The 16,089-nt window shown below is 44.9% G+C and overlaps 1 long non-coding RNA gene across 1 annotated transcript; it reads right to left on the bottom strand.

Annotated features, from left to right (window-relative positions):
* Nucleotides 1-183: 183 nt before the first annotated feature.
* On the bottom strand, nucleotides 184-15,029 carry LOC139598362 (uncharacterized). The gene is made up of 4 exons (XR_011681856.1): nucleotides 14,927-15,029; nucleotides 9,691-9,884; nucleotides 4,582-4,722; nucleotides 184-561 (listed from the first exon to the last, which is right to left on the bottom strand). It is a non-coding gene; the product is annotated as an uncharacterized lncRNA (long non-coding RNA).
* Between the last annotated feature and the right edge of the window lie 1,060 nt (nucleotides 15,030-16,089).

Genomic DNA, 16,089 nt, shown 5'->3' with positions numbered 1-16,089 from the left:
ACATTTCCGTGTATCTCCATGGCTATTCGTGCTGTTCTTCACAGCTGCTGGAAGGGCATTTGGTGCCCACTGTTGGCAAAGCCTGTCTGTTACCGGGGAGGCAGGCAATTCTGGGGAGAGAAAAAAGGTCACCTCCATTTGGTGGCTATTCTAAGGACATTTCCCCAAAAAAGTGTGTACACTGTCTCTGGCATATTTTTATTTTTCCTGCAAGGTCTGGAAACTTACATTAGCTGATTCATTAAGTCCAATTCCTGACAGCAGACTATTCCTTATTTATGAAAAATCATAATAGTTTGGTCAGATATTCAGCAAAGAGACATGAGTAGACAAAATCTTGTTTTTAATTGCAATATCTGAGGCTTGAGACCACTGCAAGACCTGAGGAGACTTCTGAAATTCTCCTGTGCCTATTTCCATATTAGAAATCCTCGTACTATGCCAGGGTTCTGTTGGAGTCTTCCCTCAGACAGATGGCATCCTGCCGCCTCCCTTGGACTCTGCTGGGCAGCCCTCATCCTGCTGATACACTCCTCTTGCCTTGCACTCACTTAGCAATGTCTGCAAGACATAGCAATTTCAAGATCAATTTCAGGACAAAAAGAAAAAAAATGCATCACAAGACTTCATCACAATAAAATGCCACTTCTGTGCAATGACCCCTGGCCATCAGTCTGACTTTCAACTGATGTACATTCGTGTATCTTAAGTGAATTAGTTTTGCAAAACCAATCAATTCTGTGAGCCATGACAGATTTTTTCCCCATCTTTTATAATTGAGATGGACATCCAAAATTACATAATACACCACAAAATTATTTTCTGTAAGTACAACAACAGTACCTGCTTCAAATTTCCTGACCCTTCCCAATTAAGTCAAGCGGATTCTCTGCCCCAGTGATGCAGCAAGTGATTCTTTTCGCTTCATTACTGAGTAGCATCCCAGTGGTAACAAACATGAATCACTTAAGGGAAAAGGTAATAGTAGCAAAGTATTTTTAACTACACTTCCAATTAATTTACCCAAGGGAGGCAAGAAAGCAACCTGGATACTATGACAAACAACTGCCTGTATCCACCAAGAGTTTAACCACTGATTTAGTGTTCAATAGAGTAAATTTTGTATCAGAAATCCTGTATTCTAGTGGTGAATTTGCTGCAGTCTGTGTGGTCTAATGCAGATCCCTCTTCAGAGTGCAGTTGTCTCCATTTGTAAAATGGATCAGTGATGTTCAGCTTTCTAAACTGCTTTTGTGCACAGCCTTAACACTGTAAGATACTATATAGCTACCAAAATAAAAGATATTCTAGATTTGTTTCTACAAAGATCATTATATTGTGAAATTTGAATGGTATTAAAGATATTAGTTAAAAAGCTCATCAAGATTTGTGAGATAGAGTAATAATTATTCCTACAGCATTTTCTCAGCAGATTTCAATCAGCCAAAGATGGATAAGGCCATTCAGATATCACACTAGGAATTAAGAAACCCAGGGAAGCTGAGGCCAGGATTTTCAAAACTGCCTTCTAAATTTCAGTCTTCAAGTTTGGAACTTGGATACTGAGTAGCCAGCACAGACATCAGTTGGAGCTGTACATTCTGGAGTCTTGCTAAAAATTAAAGTGTTTAAATATGGACTCTCTCAAAATAGAAATATATGTACTTAAAAGACCTGCCTTAAATTCCAGAAGGAGTCGATGACACTTGTGGAGATATGTGCCCTGTCTCACTCCTGGGTGTATGCTCAGTCCGCTCCATCAAACTGCCCACATCCCTCCTAATGCACAGCTCTGGAGTGACAGACACCGTGAACCACACTTTTCCTGCTTTGTAATTCATGCTAATGATTTCTCTATTTAATATATCAAAGAAAGCTGCATTAATCTGAGTGTTATTTTTAGTGGGAATGAAGTGCAGATTGTATATATTTAATGTGCTGAAATTGGGTGGTAAGCACCATATTGCGTCTTTTACCCCTCGCTAATTTATTTCCTTACTAAGCAGTATGTCTGGAGAAACCAGCATGTGCTGAGGATTGCAAGTCACTGCTGGCCCTTGGCTCCCTCTGATTCATAATAAAGCTACAGATTGAGAGAAAAACAATCACCAGCCATGAGAGGGAAAGAGATGCTATTTCCTCTTGTGGAAATAGGACAGAAGCCAAGGAGCAAACAGTATTTAACCAGAGCAGAGAAGTACCAGTCGCCAAGATCCTATAGTCTGTGTATTTCAAATAGATGCCTCTTAAAAATTAGAAAGTATTCTTAGAGGAGTTACTCCCTATACCTGCCAATTCTACTGTTTTGATGGCAGAATCCAGTTTCTATCAACAACCAACCAAATTTTCAGTTGACTGGCCCCACAGACTATTTCTGGGCATAGCAGTCTCAGAGCACATGTGATGTGTGGCCAATCTGTGCAGGCACTGAGAGCACAGGGTGTCCAGAACACGTTGTCCTGGTGGCTCAGGCACAGCCCCCAGGCGTGCACAGGAGCTCCCCCAGGAATCCCACTGTGCTTACATTAAAAACCTGTGTAGCTGCAGGGATCCACAGAGCTCTCTGCCCAGCAGGGACATTGTTTGTCCAGCAGCAACAAATGTTGCAGCCCCTATTGAGGCCTACCTTGTCTCATCCCAAACTGGAATTTTTCCTTATGAGGTGTATTGATATGGAAATCCAACATACAAATAATTCTAATAGCAATGCATATTGAACCATTAGTTCACCACCAGTTTGGAGTTGAAAATAATTTTAGTGTAAAAAAGTCAATCTTTTGTTTGTAATTCCAATTTGAATGTCAACAAAAAATCAACTTTTAGCTTCTTTTACTTGTATAAAAGACTAGGGAAACATTGTTTTATTTTTTCTGAGTATTTATAAAGCCACTTTGAATTTAAGTGGGATAGCACATACAACCATCTGCTCCATTTCCTCAAGGTCTTTTAGAGGATATCTTTTCCTGAACAGTATTCCTCTACAACAGAGCAACAAATATAAGACATTAAATTTCTTAGAACTTGCTTTCCTGAATTTTCTTATCATTATTACATCTTTAAGGCATTTTACATCTCCTAGGTGAGATATCTTCTAGCATTATGTACCATATGTATCTGAATTCCTGTCACAGACATCATCCTGTCATAGATTTATTACATTGTGGGCTACATTAGTCCTTGTTTGTGTGTATAAGCTGTTTCTTCATATTCTGTTTATTAACAGTATGCTTTTCTGTTTATTAAGAGTATACTTCCCTAAATGTCCTAGATATTATTACATGCTACCAGCAACAGTCATACATAACATACAAACTGAGCACTTCCATTTAAGTGACAGGTTTCTAAACAAGTAGTTGTTGCAGTAATTTTGACCTGATAAATACATAACTTAAACCAGTTTCAGGTCTTTAAAACTTTGGGTCCTGAAAGTCCAAGGAAAAATAGAAGAAGAGTAATTTTTTTGTGGATACAAGCAGTCATATTATATGTATTAAATTTCAGCCAGGGTAAAAATGATGAGATAACCCAAAGCAGTAGTGACCATGCTGGTTTCAGGAGAGTGGGAACTGCAACAATCCTTTTCTGAGTTTTGGAATCCACACAGAGCTCCTTAGAGGAAAGTCATAGTCTGCCTGCAGTGTGTTACGTAGTTAAATTGACAGCATTGTAACAATTCAGTTACAAAAATTTTTCAACGTCTCTGAAAATCAAACTTCGTGGAACAGCTGAATGTCTGATGTGTAGACAGTGCTGGCTGAGAATCAAGTGTGCTTTTACTCACAGCAACTGCAAGGTGCTCCACGAGCAGCAGCTCCCTCTCCTCAGCTCAGTGAGACAGTGCTGTCCTGCCCGAGATTTCTGTTCCCTGAGAGCCAAGCCTGGCTGTGGACAGGTCATGGTGCTGCACGAGCTGGCTGTTCAGGCAGCTGTGGGGAGCTTTGTGCTGCTTGCATGGCTCCTGAGAGCCTGGGCAGAAGCCTGAGAAGCACTGCATGCTGCAAGAGGGAAAAGCTGAATGGGGGCTCACGAGCAATTGCACATGATGAAATGCTGCACAGTGGTGGAGCAGAGCTGGCGTGCTCTGTGCTGCACTGCAGAGAAAGGCAGAGTTGCAGCAAGAAGCAGTTAGATCTCACTGTGGATGCCAATAGTAAAAGATTATTATACTGTGAAGCCCTTTTGAAAAATTAATGGGGTACTTGATGCTTCACCTTTCTGGTGAATCTGAGAATTTCCACCTGTTAAAATAACTGCTCTCACACATAAATTTCCATGCTCTGCAGACCCAAGTTTATGTCATGTTTGTTGAAAGGGTAATTTGAAAGAGGCTGGCAGGAAAGTATCAAGCCTTTAGGTGTAATAAGCCCAGGGAAATTTGTTTGAATGGTGTAATGAATCCGACTTGTTAATTTAGATCAGTTTGGTGCTTATGTTGATAGTGGAGTGCTATGAAAATGAAAAGAAAAATTGGTCTAAAAGGTGCAGTAGAAATAGAAGTGAAACATACGGTAAACTCCCCCAATGTATCTATCCTTTAATCTTCTCTAACTTTAATTGCTTTTTCTAGGCTTATTTTCCTACCTGTTTTTTAATGTATTCCAGATCTCAACATTACCAAGTCCTTATCTCTCCATCTTTCCTTGAAGCCTTTGGAAAAGACTTTGATGAGATCAGTAGAGATGTCACTTGAGTCATACTTCGTGAGACAGCTCGATAACCAGCCTTCATGAGAAAAACCACAGTATCAGAGCATGAAAGAGAGGAGCCATGAGTCCAGAAAGAGAGATTTAAGCAGCAGGTCCTTATCTCTCAGAGTTCAGTGCTCTGACCCAGACAGTTCTGTAGGACTAATTTTCTGTGATGTACAACCAAATTTTCTGTCACTTTTGCACACATTTCTCAAGCACCACTCAGGTTTTCTCACAACCTTTCTAGGGCATTTTTGTGGAAACTCACAAGTTGAGGCATCCAACCACAAAGCTGGCAATGGGACCAAAGGTAATTCCTAGAGGGCCCATGGCTCAGCTGCTGGCCAAGGGACCATGTGAACTCTGCTCTCATACAAAAACAGCTAAAAAGACAAAATCTTTCACATCTCTGGATGTTTGCATGATAACATGCTAACAGGGTGGGAAAACACTCATCAGCAGAAAACAAATTGAGTTGGATAGACTTGTGGCATGTGGATAAAATTTGTGTAAACACAGGGAACAACAGCAGTTTCTCTGGTTCTTCTGCAAGCAGGGCGCTGCAGAGGACGGGCATCCCTGTGACAGCAGTCACTGGCACTATCTAGAGCAAACCCAGGAGGGTCAAAGTCTCCACAAGGGGAATTGAGGCCCCAGGCACTGCTTGGTTGAAATCTCACCTGCATGGTTGTTATTGCCTATTACTTTTGTGAGAAAGGCTGTGTCCATGGCTGAATAATGACACAATTCAATCTGAATCAGAGGATAAATTGCCTTTTACTGCCTGATACATGCAGTGCAAGGACTCAGAATTCCTCTGAGCCTATGAAAAGCTTGGTGTGGGAGAGCTGTCTAGCATTATGTAAAAGGGAATCTGATTTCCCAAATAACATACACGCATTGTAACCACCAAATCATCTTCCCATAGTGCCTTGTATAAATCACTACAATTTGCAGCTTCTCTAACAACAGCCTTACAAACCACAGCTTCCTTCAAAAGCAACTTCGACTCATCTCCAGGCCAGGGTGAAAAAATAGCATATGGCTTTGTACATGAAAAGCACACATTATTCCCAGTCAACCTGATTTCTGACTTTTTCTCTGATTTTCAAGTTTTGTTTTTTTCAGCCTTTGTAAAGTTCTTTTAATTCAATTTCTGCATGTTTATAGAGAAAACTGCAAGGATTTACTCAGAAATAAGCAAAAGGAAGACAGTAGATCTCATCAAGCCCTATTGACATGTTCTTTCAAATTTTTATTTTGTCATACTCCTTAGTCCTCAGTACTTGTGATTGCTCACATAAAAATATGTTGTTCCATAAACTGCTGTATATCTTAAAGCTTTCTAGGCAGAAATTACATTTTTTTAATGTTTAGAATAGTCAGACCTTGATCAGGTTGGCATCTTGAAGCACAACATAACATAATACTGTCTAATATTCTGCTATAAAAGAGATCTTCATCATCTGAAGCAGAATGAGGCCTTAAACAGAGCACATCTCCCTCTTTCTCATTGTTTTCCTAGACCACATTTATGCTACACTTTTTCCCACTTCCCTGTAGCACCATCATCCTTCTTACCCACAGCTTGTGCAGCCAATGCACACAGAGGATTACAGCCCTGTTAACAAACACAGCCTTTCATTCAGCTAGAAATGCTACATAAACTTACTGTTTTCTTTCACATAAGTTCCTTTAAATTCTTATTTGAGATATTAATTAGGTTGGTTCAACACATGGTTTGCAATTATTTGGTTCTTTCAGTTTCTTGAACTTGTTGTTCCACAGTCTAACAGATATGGTGATCCTTCAGAATGAATAAAATTAACTTTGCAATAATCACTAATGCACAAAGATAGTGCTTCATCATGGTACTTTTTCTTGTTATTTCTGTTCACAGAATATAAAAACAGTTGATGTTTTGTTCTCTCAGCTCATTCATTCAGATGTTTTTTGTAAAACACTGACACTAGAAGCTGCCCTGCATTTATTCCATGTCTGATGTGCCATTAGTTAAACACCTACTCTCCAGATAAATGGAATTTAGCTCCAAGCATGCAGACCCAATCCACCAACCCCTTAATGACATGTTTGCAAATCCATAAATCCTGGCTGTAAGCTTTCACCAACACACAGCTGAAGAGCAAACCAAGCCTTTAAACACCCAGAAGAAAACCCATGATGAGACAAAAAAGTGCCTCTGAGAAATGTAGCCATATGAACCAGAGCTGCACATGGAATTGCTGCTTGGGCATAGCTACCCCCCTGAAATGCAATTCCACGTGTAGTGTCTACATTTATACATTTCTATGGATACTAACTGGATCAACATAATTTACTTCCTTCAAATCTGGGATCCAAGTTGAAAACAACAAATCTAAGTTTGAGTGAAATATATCCTTTACCTTTTGAACCTCACAAGATTAAAAATGGCACTGAAGCAAATTACAAAGCAGCCCATCACTGCTGAGACACGCTGAAATGAACTGCACAGGGTAGATTTCTAATGCATTTCCCTCCTCTTTTCCATCTGCACTGCCTGTGAGTGTGCTGGCTCTGTAATGCAGAGGGGGATTCTGGGGTGCACATCCCACACCAGCCCAGCTCTGGGTTGTGCTGAGCCAGCCTCAGTGCAGCACAGGGGAACAGCCCAATACACATCAGGGAGATGCACATCAGCATTTTAAAGCAATTTCATGTGCAGCCAACTGATGCTATAAATCAGTGAACAGAGAGTGATTTACATAAGTGACAGGGTATATGTGAATCCCTTGGGTTTCCCAAACCCTTCTTCATTAGAAATCACATGCCTTAGTAAAATATGTAAATTTGTACATTTTTGTTAAATGACTGAATTGATTACTTACTTCATTTTATTTATTTATTTATATTCTATTAGCTGAGTTCAGCTGTTCCTAGTACCTGTTGAATATTTATGGCCCTGTGTAGCACAAAGGTGGAGATTTGGAGGCTCTCTGGCTACTTCCGACCTCTGGGTACAGATGGACGCTGACTTACCCAGGGAAGGTAACGGAGTCACTGTCCCTGTCTCAGCCCTGCCATGGCCTTCCTGCCCCAGCAGCCAAATTAGAGTCTGCGTGCTCCTGAGGTACTGCAGGGCATGGACTGACACATTAATGCAAGCTGGAATTGAGGATTATGTTAATAAATCAGATTATGCACTGGAGTGGGGAAACAGGGCAGGGAGCTGGGAACCACAGCCTCAGCTGCCATCTCAGTGTCTCACCACAGAGCTGGAATTCCCACCTTGAACATAGGACTTGACTATTTTATGGGCTGCCCCATTTATTTTCAGCTGCTTACTTGCATCAGCTTTGGAAGGGATCTTTCCATGGTGTTAAGTCCCTGTGGGACCATTTTGCCAGGACCCTTCTCCCTTGTGTCTCAGAAGGAAGATACTCTGCTGTGCTCAAACCCTCTGCTGCAGGCCCCTCGGCCAGCAGTGACTGCTTTCCTGTGCAGCAGCTGCTGTAAATCCCAAGTGATAACTTCTCTCATGTCTTGCTTTTCTCATGACAGCCTACACTTCTGTGCTGGCCAAAGTGGTTTGAGTGCACCCACCTGGGCTCCTCCAGGCTGCTGGTGCCTCTTGTACTGCAGGGCTGCTGCTGTCTGCAGTGCAGCTGTGCCCCAGCTCCCTGGGAGCCCAGGTGCCACCGTGTGACTGTCACCAGCTCCGGGGCTGCCCCGAGGGGGTGCAGCCCATCTGCAGCAGCAGGAGGCTGACAAAACCAGCCATGGATCCTCCCTCTCACTGCTCCCCTGCCCCTGCTAGCCCTTCTGCACTGCTCCCTCCCTCCTGCCCTGCCTCAGAGCCCAGCAGAGTGGTTCTGCTTACCTGTCCTTTGCACTATTAGAGTGAGGCATTTTTCTTGGTTTCACCTCTGTTCAGAACCCAGCAGAATGCAGCTGGACACCTGCAGAATGAGAGGGGTTCGGTCTTGGAGAGCCATGCTGAGTAGCCAGGGCAAGAATTTGGCTGCCTCCCACACACAAGGCTTGTCCCAGCTTCCAAACTGTCCCCACTGAAGGCACCTTTGTGCAGCCCTGCCCTTAGAGCCACGCTGTGTCAGCTCATGAGGGCTCAGCACAAACAGTCCCTGGCACAGCCAGGCTGGACATGCAGGTGAGCAGCCAAAATTTGAACAGCACTCCTTGTTCTGAGGAGTGAGTTATGAAATACATATTCCTCGTGGGGCACTGGGGAGTTGCTAAATGAGTTTGTGATAGTCTCCATAGCAATGGAAAAGCATACTAAGAGGAGAAACCACAGAGAAGATGTATGCCAGAGATATGTCTCCTTGACAACAACCCAGGCATGGGACTGAGAGAGCTGCCTGGAGGAGCTAAAGCTGGATCCTCATGTCCTTCTCTCTGAAGTGACTCAGGACATCAGAAGGAGCTGCTCTTAATAAAAGCAACAAGCACCAAGACAAGAATAAATTAAACCACTAACACTGATTTACATGAGTTAGGAATATATGTCTGGGTATATGAGTTCCTTTATATACCTATTTGAATCATATATGAATTTTATATATTCATATGCTGTGAAGTCAAGTATTCAAAAATTATCAATCTTACTCAAGGCCATGCAGCTGTCTCCAGTTCTCCTGTCTCTTTGCCTTTCAAGATATTCTTTAACAACGTGATCAAGGAGACTTTTCTTGTAGGACCCATGCCTTGTTCAGCACAGTGGGCAGATGATGCTCACTGAATTGTTGAGTCAATATTTTGTCTTTTCCTTGTTCTTCAATAGCTTGCCTCAGGCCTTCTTTATTTCATGCAGTGCAAACATACTCACAAAGACAGAATAAATTCCCTCATGACAGCTTCTGCAGCAGTTATTATAGCAACCAAGTTAAATGCTACCAAACTGGAATAATGCTAAAAATATCAGCAAAAACCCAAAACCCTGCAACTAAAAAAGGCAAAAAAACAGGAGACAGCAAGCCCAAACTTCTCCAGCTGTGCCACTCACCAGCTCTCCTGCAGCCAACAAATCCAGCTGTTACTTTTGCTCTCATGTCTTTCTACTTGTCCAGATTTTGATATGTTGCTCCAGCTTGGGACTACTGGAAGACTCCCCTCATATCTTGCTGAGTGCTGAGCCCCTTCAGGGAGAGCCTGAGATGGCTGTGTGTTCTGTGGAGGAATTACAATACTTGGGGGGATCTAAAGAATATTCTTAATAAGTAATACCCAAACAAGCAGGTCATCATTCAGTTTAGGGCTGGGTTCTCCCAGTGAACTTTGGCTCTCATAACAGATATTGCTGCATAGACTTGGAAATGTAATTTTAAAACAAAGTGTAGGGCCCTGTTTTCTTTTTCAAACAGGAGCTGAATATTAAGCAAAGTCCATACCACAGTTTATTGACTGAATGGTGAAGGTAAACATGGTATTTTCAGGCAGAGTATTGCAACACAGGAAGTTCTGTCACTTTAAATTAAATTAAAATAATAGCTGAGTTGGTAGAAGTATTATTGAAATTAAATCCTATTGTTTCCCTCATCTTGCTTATAATTAAATGAAGTAATTGCTCTTGGATTGTTTAGGTGATTTTAAATTAATTCCATTGTTATCCTCCTGCATTTATTAGCTGACAGATGCAAATCTCCCAGGACCATTGAATAGCTCTGTTCCTCCTCCCTCCTTGCTGACTCTTCCCTTCCTCAGGGTTTGCAATATTCCCTACAAACCAGGAAAAGCCCATGAATTCTCCTGCAGCAATGTCAGCAGAGAGGACTTTACAATTTGCTGCCAGCAGTCAGCTTTAATAAAAGGAAAGAAAGAAAAAGAAGGAAAAGGGAAACTGCAGTGAGTACCTGGGGCTCGGCAGGTGCCAGGTTCCCCAGGCAGGAGCTTGCTGAGGAGCCTTCCCCTCCTGTGGTCAGGGCTGCTCAGTCCTGCCAGGTCCTGCTGGACCACAGTTTGTCCTGTGAGAGGGAAAGGACCACCAAGGCAAAAGGATGAATGTGCTGAGATCTGGGTTCATCCTGCACATGTAGCTGCTGGGACAGAATTAAGTACAAGCACATTGACTTTGGGCTCACCCAGCACATTTTCTGCTAGCAGTCAGTGTTATTACTCCCTGTGGTCTTTCTGAGCATGTTTTTCATTTTCTACACAAAATAGGGGAGTTTTTATTGTACTTAGCCCAAAGCTTCACACACTGCCCTACTCCCTGAGGAAGTTTTTCTTCCAGAGACCATGATGTCATCAGTGACTTGGACCTGGCTACTCGGGACAGTGTGCAGACACTTGTGTGCCAAATGAAAGAGAACAATGGCAAAATATCTCCAAGGCTGCCAACAAGACAGACCATGGTGCAAGGTACCTGCCTGGGAAGCCAATTAAATCCACAGTGCTTGAAGACAGCTCAGAACACTTGGTGTGAGAGCACAGCCCCACACAGAAAACACAACATATCTTAAAAACAGGGGATATTTCCTTAATGCCTTTTATCCGTGTGGGCAAAGCTGACAGTCTTCAGATGTCCAGACCTGCTGTGGGGTGCCAGGGATGAGCTTCTGAGAGCTCCCTCTGATGGGAGGAGGATCAGACACTCAGATATTGTCAGAGCTCACCTCAGTGCCTTCCTTTGGACACACTGCAAAATCACATGCCCTTGCAGAACTGTTTTTGTGCAGCACAATACCAACTTTCCCACCTCCTTTTAATCTAGACCTTTCCCACCCTGTGTGTTTTTTCATCTCTCCTTCTTTCTCCTCACACCTCTCCTTTTCCTCTCCCACCCAGGTATTGTACCCAGGTGTGGTCCATGACCCTGTAGGTCACAGACATCAGGCAGATGCATTCCTACAAACACCTCCAGCCACTGAAAGACACAAACTTCCCCAGCAGCCTGGGACAGCTTGCCACAGGCCAGATACCCACAGATACTATTACAGACCAAGATGGTGAGCTCCAACCTGGATTTAAGTTTCTTCAGATGTCAGGAAGCCCAGATGAGGCTGTCAGCCCCCTCACATCACGTGGGGCAGACCTCAGCACCTCTCAGGGTGTTGGGGTCCCTCGGTCCCCCCTCCTGGCTACAGCTTCTGCAGGAGCCAGTGTGAAGGGGCTCCCTCCTGCCATGCCCGTGCAATTCTTGCTGTCAGCAGCAGATGGCCAAATATTACCACACATACATAACATTTACATCCAAAAGGGCACATAATTGGGTAGAAATCGCCTTTCCTTGCCAGCATTTATTTATAAAATGGCATATGTACACTTGGCATTTACCTTTCTATATGCAACATTACTAATTGTGTGACAAATGGTGACACTCATTTCCTTTCCCACTCCTGACATGCTTGCCAAAGCAAAGAGCCTTAAGCAAACAAGTAGTAGGATAAAGCTTTGTCCTAAACCACGTAAACCTTATTTCTTCTTTCAAATTTATTTTACAGGATAGAAAAAGCCCCCAAGGCCTGGACCCAGCTGCAGCAAAGCCCAGGTCAGCAGCAGGTGGCAGAGCCTGAGGCATCTGGAATTTGGATGCAGAAAGTGTTTCATTAAACACATCAAAAGGCTCAGCGAGGGCTTGGGTTGGCAAATACACCAGTTCATGGTTTCAGCTGGTTTGAAGGAGAGCACACAAAGCTTCTCTCAGTGTCTCACAGGGGCAGAGGGAGGGGCTTTACCTGCACTCTTCAGCATTGCACAATGTCTGAAAACAACCGAGAGGGGCACAAGCACTAATGTGACAAACAGAGCCAAAAGGCAAGGAATCACCTCTCCAGCACCACCCCAGCACATCTGTGCAGACAGTCAGGCACACACTGGGTTGGTTCAGCCAGGACATGTGCCAGACACTGAAACAAGGCTGCACTTGCAGAGGATTGGGAGCACAGACACCTCAGCACTGGATTGTCCATCATCTCCTGGGGACAAGGGCAAAAACACACACCTGCCTTTGGCTGCCTTGGACAGGACTCTCCACTCTTTGGTGCTGCTGTCTGCCAGATCCATCTTCCCAAGGGTTGTTTGGAAAACCTGCCTAGTAACTGGCTCCACATCCTTTACTGCACATCAGTTAAAGAGGACAAAGTGAGAGGGAAATGTTCCATCACTGCAGCATGCTTTAAGGCAATGATTTTCCTGAAATGCTGAGTTTCCAGTAGCTCAGAAATTGCCTTTTAATCTTAAAGTGATTAAAGATTACTGCAGGGTGCCAATCATAACCAAACCACCTCTTTGTGTACTACTTGTGCACTGGATTTTATGTTTCCTCAGAGCTTTGAGCTCTGTACTAGATTGCCAGCAAGCTGGGTAGAAGCACGAGCTACTGGAAAGGTCCTTGGTGCCACCATCAACTGCAGAAAATGCATGACTGCCCCATTCTCACACCCTACTTAATTTTTGGCTGACATTTACCAACAGTGGCAGCCTATAACTCTCGAGAAGAAAGAATGTAGGATGGCTTTCTAAAAATGCATAATCTGGGGACCAAGCTGGTAAATAAGGCTGGATTGATATTTGATTTCTGCCTTTTTATGCTAAATCAATAGGACTGCAGGTATGCACAGAGGGCTTTCACGTTGAAGGATAGCACTCACACCTCTTACCCCTCCCCACAGCAGCACACCCTACTCCAGACTAAAGAGGGTGTGATATTCAGTGATCATTTCCCTTGAGCAGAAATCCAGTCTCTGGTTTGGATGCTGTTGGACTCCTCCTGGCAGCCTCTGACACTCAGCAGAAACCCTCTCCTGCCTCCAGTGTTCCAGCCCCAGTGCCTGACAGGGACCTTCTGTCTCACAAGCAGCATCCTCCTGAAATAGCATCTGTCCTTGCAATAACCATCCCTCCCTGATAACCAGGCAGTGGCTTATCAAAGAGCTTCTAGACCTCCAGTCTCTCCCTCAGCTCTCCAGATCAAAGAGTTTCCCACTCCAACAGCCCTCTCTGCACACCCTTGCTGCCTTCCTCTTCCCTGAGCCTCCTTTGCCTGTGCCCGAAGCCCTGTGGCTCTGCATCACCACTCTCCAGCTTGGACACACTCCTCACATGTCTGGTCACTCATGGTGAGGGGATGCAAGTGCAGGAGCAGGAGCTGCAGCATCTCCTGGAGGGTCTTGGGCAGACAGGAATAGGATGTGCCCCAAAATGCACAGACAGCCTCAGCCTAATTTTTCAGGTTTATCAAATTATGGGACATGCTCACAATTGTGCATCAGCTTGGGATCCTGCCATTTTGGAAAGCAGCCCCTAAAAGCCCCGAGTGTGTGTTGTATTTGTACCTGCAGTGACTAATTTCAGGATTTTCTTGTTTTAAAAGGAGCCTGTCAGGGCATGGAGACATAAAACTAATCTTTCTTCAGTTTAATGTATTTACAGACTTATCTGTAGCTCAGCAATCTGATTTGATCAATTGGAGCAGATGTAGTTTAAGTACCAGAGTTTTGAATTTGAGAAAATAACTGCTTTTGTCTTTGGAGAGCCGTAATTCTAACTGGAGGTACCACCGCCTTTACAACAAACATAATTCCCCTCTCAGACACCAGCAATCCTGGTAGGCAGCTTTAGACACATGCAATTCTACATTACGTCAGTGAAAACAGATCATCTGAAAGTAAAACAGCTCAGCAAAGAGTAAACAAAGCATCCTGCCAGGGTTTATTGCACCGCGTTTCCCTGGCTGCGCATTCGGGACTTCCACAGGGGCGTGTTTGGAGCCCAAGCCCCTTTTCCTGATGTCTGTTCCCAAAGAGAGCAAACCCAGAGGGGAGGCTCTGCTTGCCGGGGGTGAGTGCAGGGCAGGGGATGCAGGAGCCGCCGGGGGCTGTCACTGCAGGGGACACCGGCACCGGGCACAGACCCGCAGCTCTGGGCTTGCTGTGGCCGGAGGAGCCCGCACGGAAACCTCTGCACGTGTGCCTTCATCATCATCATCATCATCATCATCATCATGGCATCCCCGCACGGCAGCGCGGGGCTGCTAAGCAACTACAGCCGGCGAGGAGGCACTTCTGAGATAAGGCTAAAAATAGTCCCAGCAGGCGAGACAGCCGAGCAGCCGCGGCCGCTGACGTCAAGCTCCCATCGCTGCCCTCTGTGCCAGTGCCACAAACTCCTCTGGTGGCCGAGAGCTGCCCCGGGCTCCCCAGGGACCGGCGCTGGGCAGGGACAGCGCTGCTGGCAGCCCCTGGCACACGGTGCCCAGTGCCCAGCCCCGAGCAGGGCTCTTCCCTGCCCGTGTTTCTTACCTTACACAGGCAGGAATGGAAAGAAGCCCCTGGGCAAATCCAGTATTAGAAGGAGCAATTTGATTAAACTGACAAAATCGTGCACGCCGTTGGAAATGACAAGTGACACCTACAAACACGAGGCAGAGCACACAGCTCCCTCTGTCTCCTCGGTCTGTTGTTCCTAGCAGCTGAAATCACTTTGTACCTCATCTGTACCAAACCCAGCTTGCCTCTCTCCTCATGCAGGGATGGCAGAGAACACAAACCAAGCACAGGAAAAGGCATCCCTATACTCTATGCAGCAGTGTTTGAAGCTCTAGGTCTGGAAGAGGGAGAAAGGGCAGGAAGGAGCCCTGTGTTTTACCTGTTTGGTAAAGCACACTGCCCTCATCACAAGGGGAGAGCCTTCTCTCCACCAGCTTTGGCACCAGCCCTGCCCAAAATGAGCCACTACACCTTCTTTGGGGAGGCACAGTGCAAAACCAGTCCAGGAACTGATCCAGTGCAAAAATCACCCACTTTGTCACTTCTCCTCTCTTTTGGCAGCAGGGTATTTCTTGGGCACAGCCTTCCTCCATGACTGCAGCCCCTCTCCAAGCCCCTTTACCACATCAGGGAAATTACCAGGGTGGAAAGAACCCCCCAGCTCCCTTTCCCCAGGACTATTTTGGCCCAGGTGTGCTCTCTCAGAGCAGCATGCAGGGCAGCCCGGGTTCCAGCAGGGCTGAGGTGGGATGGAGGGAGGGAGTGTGCTCCTGGCAAGAGCTGTGGCAGGAAGGGTTGGTTAGTCACAGGCATTGAGCAACAGCCTCTTTCACCTCCTTGCATCACCAGCTGCAGGAACAGGAAAGTCCAGGCAGGTGCTACCCCACATTTAAGGATTACTTTGAATAATGCATCCTAGAGATGTGTTTAACTCCTTGAAATACCACTTTCCTTTAAAGGAGTGGCTCAAGGTCCTGGGTAAGTTGTATCCAAAATTGCAAGAGTACAAAATCAGCAGCAAGAGCCCCCTGCTTCAAACCACCAAAGGAGCACACCAGCAATGAGCCTGGTGACACCCACACAGGGATGCCCCTGGAAACTGGGACATGCTTAACTCAGTGTTCTTGGTAACCCAGGCAAGTTCCTTAACCACACATTCCCCTGCCTCGTGTCTTTTTCTAAAAAAGCAGCCCAAA

This window comes from Agelaius tricolor, unplaced genomic scaffold (assembly GCF_023055355.1).
Source record: "Agelaius tricolor isolate 1412-34295 unplaced genomic scaffold, bAgeTri1.0.p SCAF_19, whole genome shotgun sequence".
In the NCBI taxonomy this organism is placed as follows: Eukaryota; Metazoa; Chordata; class Aves; order Passeriformes; family Icteridae; genus Agelaius; species Agelaius tricolor.
Note: the sequence above shows the minus strand (reverse complement) of the source record. Positions and strands in the feature narration are given on the sequence as shown.